Source organism: Carya illinoinensis, chromosome 9, assembly GCF_018687715.1.
Source record: "Carya illinoinensis cultivar Pawnee chromosome 9, C.illinoinensisPawnee_v1, whole genome shotgun sequence".
Taxonomy (NCBI): domain Eukaryota; kingdom Viridiplantae; phylum Streptophyta; class Magnoliopsida; order Fagales; family Juglandaceae; genus Carya; species Carya illinoinensis.
The window spans coordinates 33,265,652-33,275,000 of record NC_056760.1 but is presented as its reverse complement, the minus strand read 5'-3'; the positions used below and the strand labels follow the sequence as shown (position 1 = coordinate 33,275,000).

Genomic DNA, 9,349 nt, shown 5'->3' with positions numbered 1-9,349 from the left:
GAGAATCTTCTGTCTAAATATGGTGTGAAGCACAAGATAGCACTTGCTTACCATCCTCAAACTAATGGTCAAGCTGAAATTTCAAATAGAGAGATCAAGAACATCCTTAAGAAGACGGTCAAAATCAATAGAAAGAATTGGGCGAAGAGGCTTGATGATGCTTTGTGGGCATACCGTACAGCCTTTAAAACACCTATCGGGATGTCTCCATACCAATTAGTGTTTGGAAAGGCATGTCATCTTCCTGTAGAGTTGGAGCATAGAGCTTATTAGGCTGTGAAAAAGTTTAACTTCGATTTGAAGGCAGCAGGTGAAAAGCGACTTCTTCAATTGAATGAGATGGAAGAGTTCCGGAATGATGCATATGAGAATGCAAAGATCTATAAAGAAAGGACAAAGAAGTGGCATGACAAACAGATTCTTAGGCGAGAGTTTGCTCCAGGACAACAAGTTTTACTCTTCAATTCACGACTCAAGCTCTTCCCAGGAAAGTTAAAATCAAGATGGACGGGTCCTTATACAATTCATGAGGTTTTCTCTTTTGGAGTAGTAGATTTGAAGGACAAAACTGGAAATATTTTCAGAGTTAATGGTCAGAGATTGAAGCACTACTATGGAGAGCAAATAGAGAGGAACTATGCATTTATTCCTCTTGGAGATCCTAATTGATGATCATTGAAAAGTCTGGCTGTAGACTTTAAAACAAGCGCTTATGGGAGGCAACCCATAGATCTATCTTTCTTTCTTTCATTTATTTTATTATCTTTATTTATTTAAGTTTTAATAAATTGGTTTTTGATGCACGTTTATTTAGCAAGAATAAAGAGCTGAAAAATTCTAATCTACGGAAGATTCATGATGCAACCAGGGAAGTTCCTTTTATTTCTTCAATCCTTTTTACTTTTGTATTACAATGAGGACATTGTTTAGTTTAAGTTTGGGGGTGTAAACTCTTATAATCATTTGATCCTCTTGTTTTCTAAGTCTTGGGTTGTTGATGGGTTGTTTGATTCTCTTACCAAGCATGCATTGGAGTAAGATTGAATTCTCTATGACTCTGAAATTTGTGATTGAAGATGGTTTTGAGAAAAATTTTCAAAAATTTCTTTTATGTCAAGTGAAGTTTTGTGGGTACTTTGGTTTAAATCTTTGACCTTGAACACAATTGAGCACATAGTTGTTTTTCTCTTATTCCATTTTGCTTATGAAGAGAAGAAGTTGAATTAATTGAAAGAGGGAGGTTCGATTTTGCTTTGCTCTAGAATCCGTTGATGGGTCCTTGAGGCGAAATCCTGGTTGAGACCAAATATTAGAGAAATGATCTAGGCATTTCTTTGGCATAACCAAAAAGCTTTCCCAGCCGTCCTAAATGTCATGCCATCATTACATGGTATGTTTCCATAGTCAACCCCCTTGAGCCTTCATGAGCCTTTATTGATTCTTTGAATGACATAAACCATGCCCGCTCTAAGCCTGAAAAACAATGAATCTATCGTTGATAGTTTGAGAAAATACTTTGGTGGAGAGTTACATTTAAAAGAGAAAATTTGTTTCATGATGAACCGTATTATGTTTGCTCTGTTTGATCAAAGAAAAAGAAGAAGAAGAAAGGAAGTGCCTGGAAAAAAAAAAGAGAAAGAAAAGAAAAGAAAAGAAAAAGAAAAAGAAGTCGCCAAGCGGAATGTGAATTACCTCAAATTTTGTCAAGGGAATTGTTGGTATTGCATCAGTGATTACAGCAATAATAATGCCACAAGTATGAGCATATTGCCAAGAAAGAGCTATGATTTGAATCATGTGAGTTTCTCTTTTAATGTTCTTTTCACTAAGTGTTTTCCCAGTTTGATTTAATTTCCCATATCCAGTTTTTTCCTAACCCTCACCCTGTGGCCTATCATTACAACCTTAATAAAGACCTTTTGATCTTTGATTTTGGTGTTGACTACATTAGTGGAGAGGATTTCTGAAAATTGGACTTATGGGGTTAAGTTTTAAGAGAATTCTTTTGATTTTGGTTGTTCTACTTTTATCTGAGTTTGCAGGTGGTTTGAGGTTAAATTGACAATATCACACACACACTCAAGGTCTTAGCTTTAGGTTGAAGTAAACTCCTAACTCTTGCTTGACAAATTGCAAAATTTTTGATTGATTTTCTTGCCATCTTTGATGTTAAAAGAGTAAGATACTAGAGCTGAAATCTAAATTCATAAAAGCTTGGTGAGTGATGATACTTCTCTTTGGGGTCGAGTTGATATTGCCTAAACTATCATTTGTTTTTCTTTTTGTTTGAGGACAAACAAAGTTGTAAGTTTGAGGGTATTTGATGACTTGCAAAATTTCATATTGCAGATTTTACAAGTTCGCTCGAGCGGAGGCTTTTGGCCGCTCGAGCGAATTCAGGCAGATTCAAACGCTCGACTGCCACTCGACAGGGAGCTCGAGCGGGTTGCTGAAAAACAAAGATCGCTCGAGCGGAGACATTGGCCGCTCAAGCGAAATCAGGCAGAGTCGAACGCTCGACGCGCGCTCGACACCCCGCTCGAGCGAACATCGTATTTTGACAGATTTTAGGTTTTCCGCCGTGAGACCATATAAAAGCAATTTTTCACTCTAGCGCCGCGAGGGTTGATTGGAGAACACTTCTTGGGAGAGAAAAACACAGCTAGAAGGATTCAATTCATTTGTTTTGGAGACGGAATTCCAATTATTGCATGTACGTTGGAATCATACACGAGCACGGACGAGAGAAAAGCGTTGAATCGTTCCCTTGAGCTTTTGACGACGAGTTGAGGCTGCAAGGAGGATTTTTCAATGTTTATTTTCTTCTTCCCATCTTCTCAGAACAATTATGGTGAATTCGTTTATGTTGAATTCCATTTCTAGCATGAGCTAAATTTTCTTCATTCTAGGAAAACGATGTAACCTATTTCCGAACTATGCTTGATTATCTATGCTAATTTAATGCAAATCTCTTTGTGTTTATCTGATTTATTCTGAATTTATTGCTTCTAATTAACTGGCCATTGATTAGATGATAAGTAATCTTGTGATTTGCTATCGAAAGAGTGAATCATAGGGTAGATCTTGGATATTTCAGCATAGGTAAGTATAGAGATCGAAAGACTTGTATGAACTTATGTAGTCATTAAATTATTGATCTTATTGCGTTCTTGATTATTAAATTTGCATATTCTTGTGTGAATTGATAACCAATAGTCAATTCCAATTGACTATCGAAAGAGGCTTTTGGATGAATTAGAATTAGAGATTTGCTAATAGACAAAAGAGGTTTAAGTTAAATTAGCTGGATGAGAAAAGCATAGTAAAAAATTAGATGAAATCGATTTCCTAGAAGTTTTCTTCCCCATTGAATTTGATCTTTGAAAGTCAGTTTTATTTTCTTTGCTTATTTCTCTTTGAGTTGATCTAGTTTTATTTGCAACTACAAAAACCTTAGCGATTCCTCTAGATAAAATTGAGATTAGTATAATTTTGGTATTTGGCAAGAGTACGGTACCAATCCCTGAGGACGATACTCTTCTTATTACTTTACTATAAAACTACGATACTGTGCACTTGCAGTTTTGCACCGGTCATACTTAGTCATGACTTTCGTTATCCGCTGCGTATTTCTTTTTGCACATTTGTTGCTTTTACACACACTTGACACTCGTCGATAGGATGATGACCCGTGATGTCATCATCCGGACGTCTCGATTTTTCCATTTCCGTGCATGGAGATTTTGGAGGCGTCACATGTGGCATAAATTTATTGATTTAGAAATGAAAGGTAACAAATAGCCCCTAATAATTTAAGAATAATTTTATTTGAGGGGGTTTACACTACACACTATATATTTGACATAATTTAATTTAAAAATAAAATTTTAAGTTTGAAAATTACAAATCAAATTAATTCATGTATTAATACTAAGTCATTTTGGACAGTAAAAGTATTTAATCTTATTTCTTCTCTACAACTTTTTAAAATTTTTACATAAAATATAATAAATAATTTAATTTTTTTAAAATTTTAAAATAATAATAATATTAAAAAATAATATTTTTTTTTAAATTTTTTAACTTTTATCTCAACCCATCTTCTCTTAACTCAAAACGTAACTTAAATTGCGCTATAACAAGACGACGATGGTAAAAGGCAGAGTTGGTATCCTCGCTCAAAAGCTAAACAAGAGTAGCAGTTAAATCTACCCAACAAACCGAACTAGAAAAGGTTGACTCAAAACTAATGAAACGTGGGGCAAGTAAACTGGATAATTATGCATCAAAAATACGCGTGGAGGAGGACTCAAGTCATTTAAACAAGCTACCACAAAAGCCCCTTCCTCTCCACTCTCCATCTTCTGTAGTTGTGATTAGGCTCTCTCTCCTCTCCTCTCGTAGCCTTGTTCGGGTTGGGTTGCAGAGCTCAGGGTGACATAAGTAAGTACAAAGAATTAGTTCAGTATATAGTAACTGATTTAAAGCTCTGTTTTCATTTTCTATTTTATTTTGTTTCCTATTTAATTATTTATGGCTTAGCTAATCCTTGGCAGCTGCTTGAGGTTGAATTTTCAATTCAGAACCTCATCAGTTTATTTTTTCTTAAATTCTTTTCATTCTGGGTTGTATATGTAGGCTTTTCAAAGAATATGTAGTCGATTTGAGGCTTAGTTAACAAGGATTTGTGAGAATATAGCCTGTAGGATTTGACCTGATCAAAGAAGTTTTGTAGTACTCCAATTTGAGTATAGGAAGCTGGTGAATGCTTGAGAAGGAGACGTCGTTTAGTAATATGAGAAAGAAATTGTAATATTCCGGTTGACTATAGAAAGATGGTAAATGGATTCCATATTACTAGAAGAGTTCTTGCCTTTATTAAAAGTTCAACTAAAAAAAAAGGTAAAAGTATAAATGCTTTTGTATATGCTTTCTGAGGGTCCAATAATTTTTTATCGATACAAGAGTAGAAGAGAATTAGACAAAAATCAGAGTGAAAAAGAAGGTGAACCACTCCTGCAGACACAATTTCCATTGATTCAGCAGGCGCTGTAAAAATTATATTCGATTATCACCAAACCAGTAGATGAAACAACTTGGTTGGCATCAACGCAGAGAGAGAGAGAGAGAGGTTTGTGTTAATTTGACAGAACTTTGAACTGATCAAATTTGTATTGATGTTATATGCAGAACCATAAGATCCTAAAGAAGCCTAAAAATGGGTATTGTAGTGATATCACTGCCTGTGATACTGTTCATCTTGATTGTAGCATTGGCATTTTACCTTCTTGGAAGGGCACGGGGTCGAAGCCAAGCCGCAAGAGTTCCGCATTATCCAGCACCTCCATTCCATGCCGCATTATCCAGCACCTCCATTCCATGCCGCGTCTCCACCCCAGGATAAATCAGCACAGGTCTAGAATTATGGTTCTTATGTGCTTGTGAAAATTTGGGTGGTGGAAGTACAGCTCTCTCTAGTTGCATTTTTGTGCTCAGAATGGTTCTTATGAGTTATGTGTTTGTGTAATGTCTATTGCAAGATGAAAAGACGGGTGACAAGAAGCTGAGTTTCTGTAATATATGTGTTTATATTGTAAATGAATGAATTGGTTACATATATATACAGTTTAAACTAAACTAGTGAACAGAGTTGTGTAAGAGAACTATTTCCTAACTGCTATAACAGAATTTAACAAACTTAAAATTACAGGTACAGCTCATGTGATATACTCCCCCTTCAAGCTGGGCTATGCAGATTGAGAATACCTAGCTTGTATATTAGAGAGATCAAAACTAAGTGATTCAGTTAAAATATCAGCAAGTCGATGCTATGATGAAACATGCAGGGTCTCAATGAAGCCTACTTGGATCATTTTTCATACTAGATGACAATCAATGTTGATCTGCTCGGTTCTCCTATTAAAGACAGGATTTTCAGTAATGTTGCAAAGCTGCTTTATTGTCACAATCCATGTCAATGTGCATAACAATCTTGAAGGAGATTTGAAATCAATTTCATTTCATTAATTTCTTTTTTACAGAATTCCAATAATTCATTGTTCATTTGAATTGGTCTAGTTTTAGTAGAAATATTCTTTTCATAAAATTCTTTTTCATAAGGTAATTCGACTATATGTTGCTCTCTACTCTAAAAGGTATTAGGTAAGTTAGAACATACTTCTTTTTCAATTATAGTTTTAAAGTAATTAATTTTTTAAATTAATAATGGCTCTTTATCAGGAGTGTTAAAATTTTTAACTATTTTAATAGTATAAATTCTTGTAATAATTTTTCATCCGAAACTTCAAGTTTAATATTAGAGGCTTTCAAATTTCAAATTTATTATTCTATACATGATAATATATATGGTATATATTATAGTATATATGAGCATATAGTATATATATCTATATTATATTATATACTATAAAATATAATATTTTATAGTATATATTTTATATTATAATATATAACATATATTAATAATATAATATAATATAATATATTATTAATATATTAATGGGCCAGATGATTCAAATCCTAATAGGGGGTCCTTCTCTCTGCTAGAGTAAGGTTTTTCTCTCTGCTTGTGTCAGAGTTTTTTGTCTCTCAGCTTTAGGCTATGGAGTTTTGTGCATGCATGGCTACGGACAGGTTAACATCTTTATGGGAGGGTCTCAAACTCTCAGATGTAGAAGAGCAGGTGGTTGTTTTATCTGATCATACCATACAAGAAGCGTCATTGAAGGGGAATTGTCTTCTTTCTTTGATTTCTTCATACAAACCTATCAACACAGAAGCTTTCAAAACAACAATGGCGATGGTTTGGAGATTGAAGGGCTGGGTGGAGTTCCTAGTGGTGGGTGACAATTCTATTCTTGTTGAATTCCAGTTGTTGACAGCTAGAGAAAAAGTCCTGCAAGGTCGACCATGGACCTTTGACAGATATTTGGTTGCCTTGCAAGAAGTTGATGGCAACCTCCCTATCAATGCCATCTCTTTTACACAAGAGTGATTCTGGGTGCAACTTCATAATATACCCCTTGCAGGTATGAATCAGGAATATGGGAAACTTATTGCTTCTGCAATTGGGGAGGTTCTTGCAGTGGAAGTGAAGAAGGATGACATGGGTTGGGGTAGGAGTCTTCGAGTAAAAGTGAGTGTCAATATCTTTGAACCATTGATTCGTGGTAGATGGGTGCAATGTGGTGAACAGAGGAATTGGATTGCATTCAAATATGAAAGACTACAAAATTTCTGTTTCAAATGTGGAGTCCTCAAACACAAAGGTAAAAACTGTCCTCTCATGCATGGAGATGATAGTGAAGAGCTGCAATTTGGTCCATGGTTAAGGGCTACCTCAATCAAAAGTAGACTATCTGAAGTGAAAAAGTATGGTGGTGAAGGTGGTGGTTCTGATCGACCAAGGGAGGAGGAAGGTGGTGGGACTTCTGTTGGGCAGGAAACTGGAGGTCCTTCTGAGGAGCCGTTACAAAAGGAGCTTTCACTCAAGGCAGTTACTTCCAATAAAGGAGACGTTACTATCATGCAGTAGGCATGTTCCTTTCAGGTAACTGAAGGTAGCAGTGGATCAGTTTTAAAGAATAATCAAACTGAGTTATTGGCGCCTATCATAACAAGTAATCTCCAAAATGATCCACGTGTTATTGAAAACCTACTGCCTATGGATATGGTTACACATGGACCTGAAGCTGGTGCTGATCTTTTTACCTTTAGCTCCCATTCACAATCTCCTTTAATGAGAAGGAAATCCACCCGGAAAAAGAAGGCACGTGAGGGACCAGGTAAGGATATTATTTTTGATCCAAATCTACAAATTAATGGTGACAAAAAAAGAGCTTTGAGATCTAACTCTTTTATGCATGTCTTCTCAACATGAGAAAAAACAAAAGACAAATGTGGAGTCATTTGTTGATAATATGGCGGTGGCTGCCTCGCAGCCCCACCAAGCCTAATGAATTGCCTAAGTTGGAACTGTCGAGGGCTTGGGAACTCTCGAACAGTTCGTGAGTTGCACCATCTGGTGTGCTCTAAGTGCCCAAACTTTGTTTTTTTAATGGAAACAAAGTGTAACAGGAATAAGGTGGAAAGTATTAGGAATAAACTTGGTTACCAGCACAGTTTTGTTATTGAGAGCATGGGACTAAGTGGTGGGATTTGTTTCTTGTGGAAAGATCAAATGGAGGTGGAATTACTGACTTATACTCAGCATCATATCTCATTAAAGGTGTCTGGTGAGGGTGAGCAAAGTCCTTACTTACTAACTGGCTTTTATGGGTTTCCTGAAGTTGCTAGAAGGGCTGCTAGTTGGGAGCTTCTCAGGGCCATAAAGCCTACTGTTAATATGCCTTGGATTTGTATTGGGAATTTTAATGAAGTCCTCCATAGTTACGAAACATTTGGTGCAGCAGACAGGCCTTTCATATTGATGGAGGATTTCAGAATTGCCATGGAAGATTATGCTTTGAGAGAATTTCCATTCCAAGGAGATTTATTTACTTGGAGCAATAAAAGGGAAGGGGATTCTTTTACTAAAGAAAAACTGGATAGGGCATTGGGTAATCAAGATTGGTTTGATGGTTTTCCTGATTGCTCTATATCAACACTTGCAGCTCAATGTTCAAATCATGCACCTCTTTTCCTTGTATTTAACAGTGAAAATTTAATCAGAGCTTCTAGTTCAAGACCATTTAGATATGAAGCCAGTTGGTTTTTAAGAGATGGTTGTGAGGAAGTGATTAAAAGAGCATGGGGAAATACACTACTACAGTAGTCAAGGATTAAAGAATCTATGCAAGGCTTGAAAAGATGCAGTGAGGAACTGTCCCAATGGAGTAAGACTACTAGCCAAAGTACTAAGCATGTGATCCAATCCAAAAGAAACCAGATTAAACAGTTGCAAAGTATTAATAAAGAAGACAGAAATTCTGAGATTTATCAACTCAAGAGGGAAGTTGACACATTAATGGAAGAAGAGGACTTAAGATGGAAGCAAAGGGCAAAGCAACAATGGCTGAAAGAGGGGGACAGAAATACTAATTTTTTTTCACAAATGTGCTTCCCAAAGAAGGAAAGTCAACTCTATCAAAAGGATAACAGATGATGAGGGGCGTATAATTGAAAATCCAGAAGAATTGGGCTCCTTATTTCTTTCCTTCTTCAGTCATCTATTTACTTCTACAGAGCCTGTCAATTTTGAAGAATGCCTCCAGAATATACAACCTGTGGTCACTCAAGAAATGAATGCAGTTCTTACAAAAGGGATCTCTAATGAAGAAATTGAAGGGGCTGTTTTTAATATGAATGGTCTTGGTTCTCCAGGACCTGA

The 9,349-nt window shown here is 36.0% G+C and overlaps 1 long non-coding RNA gene across 1 annotated transcript; it reads left to right on the top strand.

Moving 5' to 3' along the window:
- The first annotated feature begins 4,234 nt into the window (after nt 1-4,234).
- Nucleotides 4,235-5,658, top strand: LOC122275508. The gene is made up of 2 exons (XR_006228573.1): nt 4,235-4,443; nt 5,191-5,658. It is a non-coding gene; the product is annotated as an uncharacterized LOC122275508 (long non-coding RNA).
- The last annotated feature ends 3,691 nt before the right edge of the window (nt 5,659-9,349 follow it).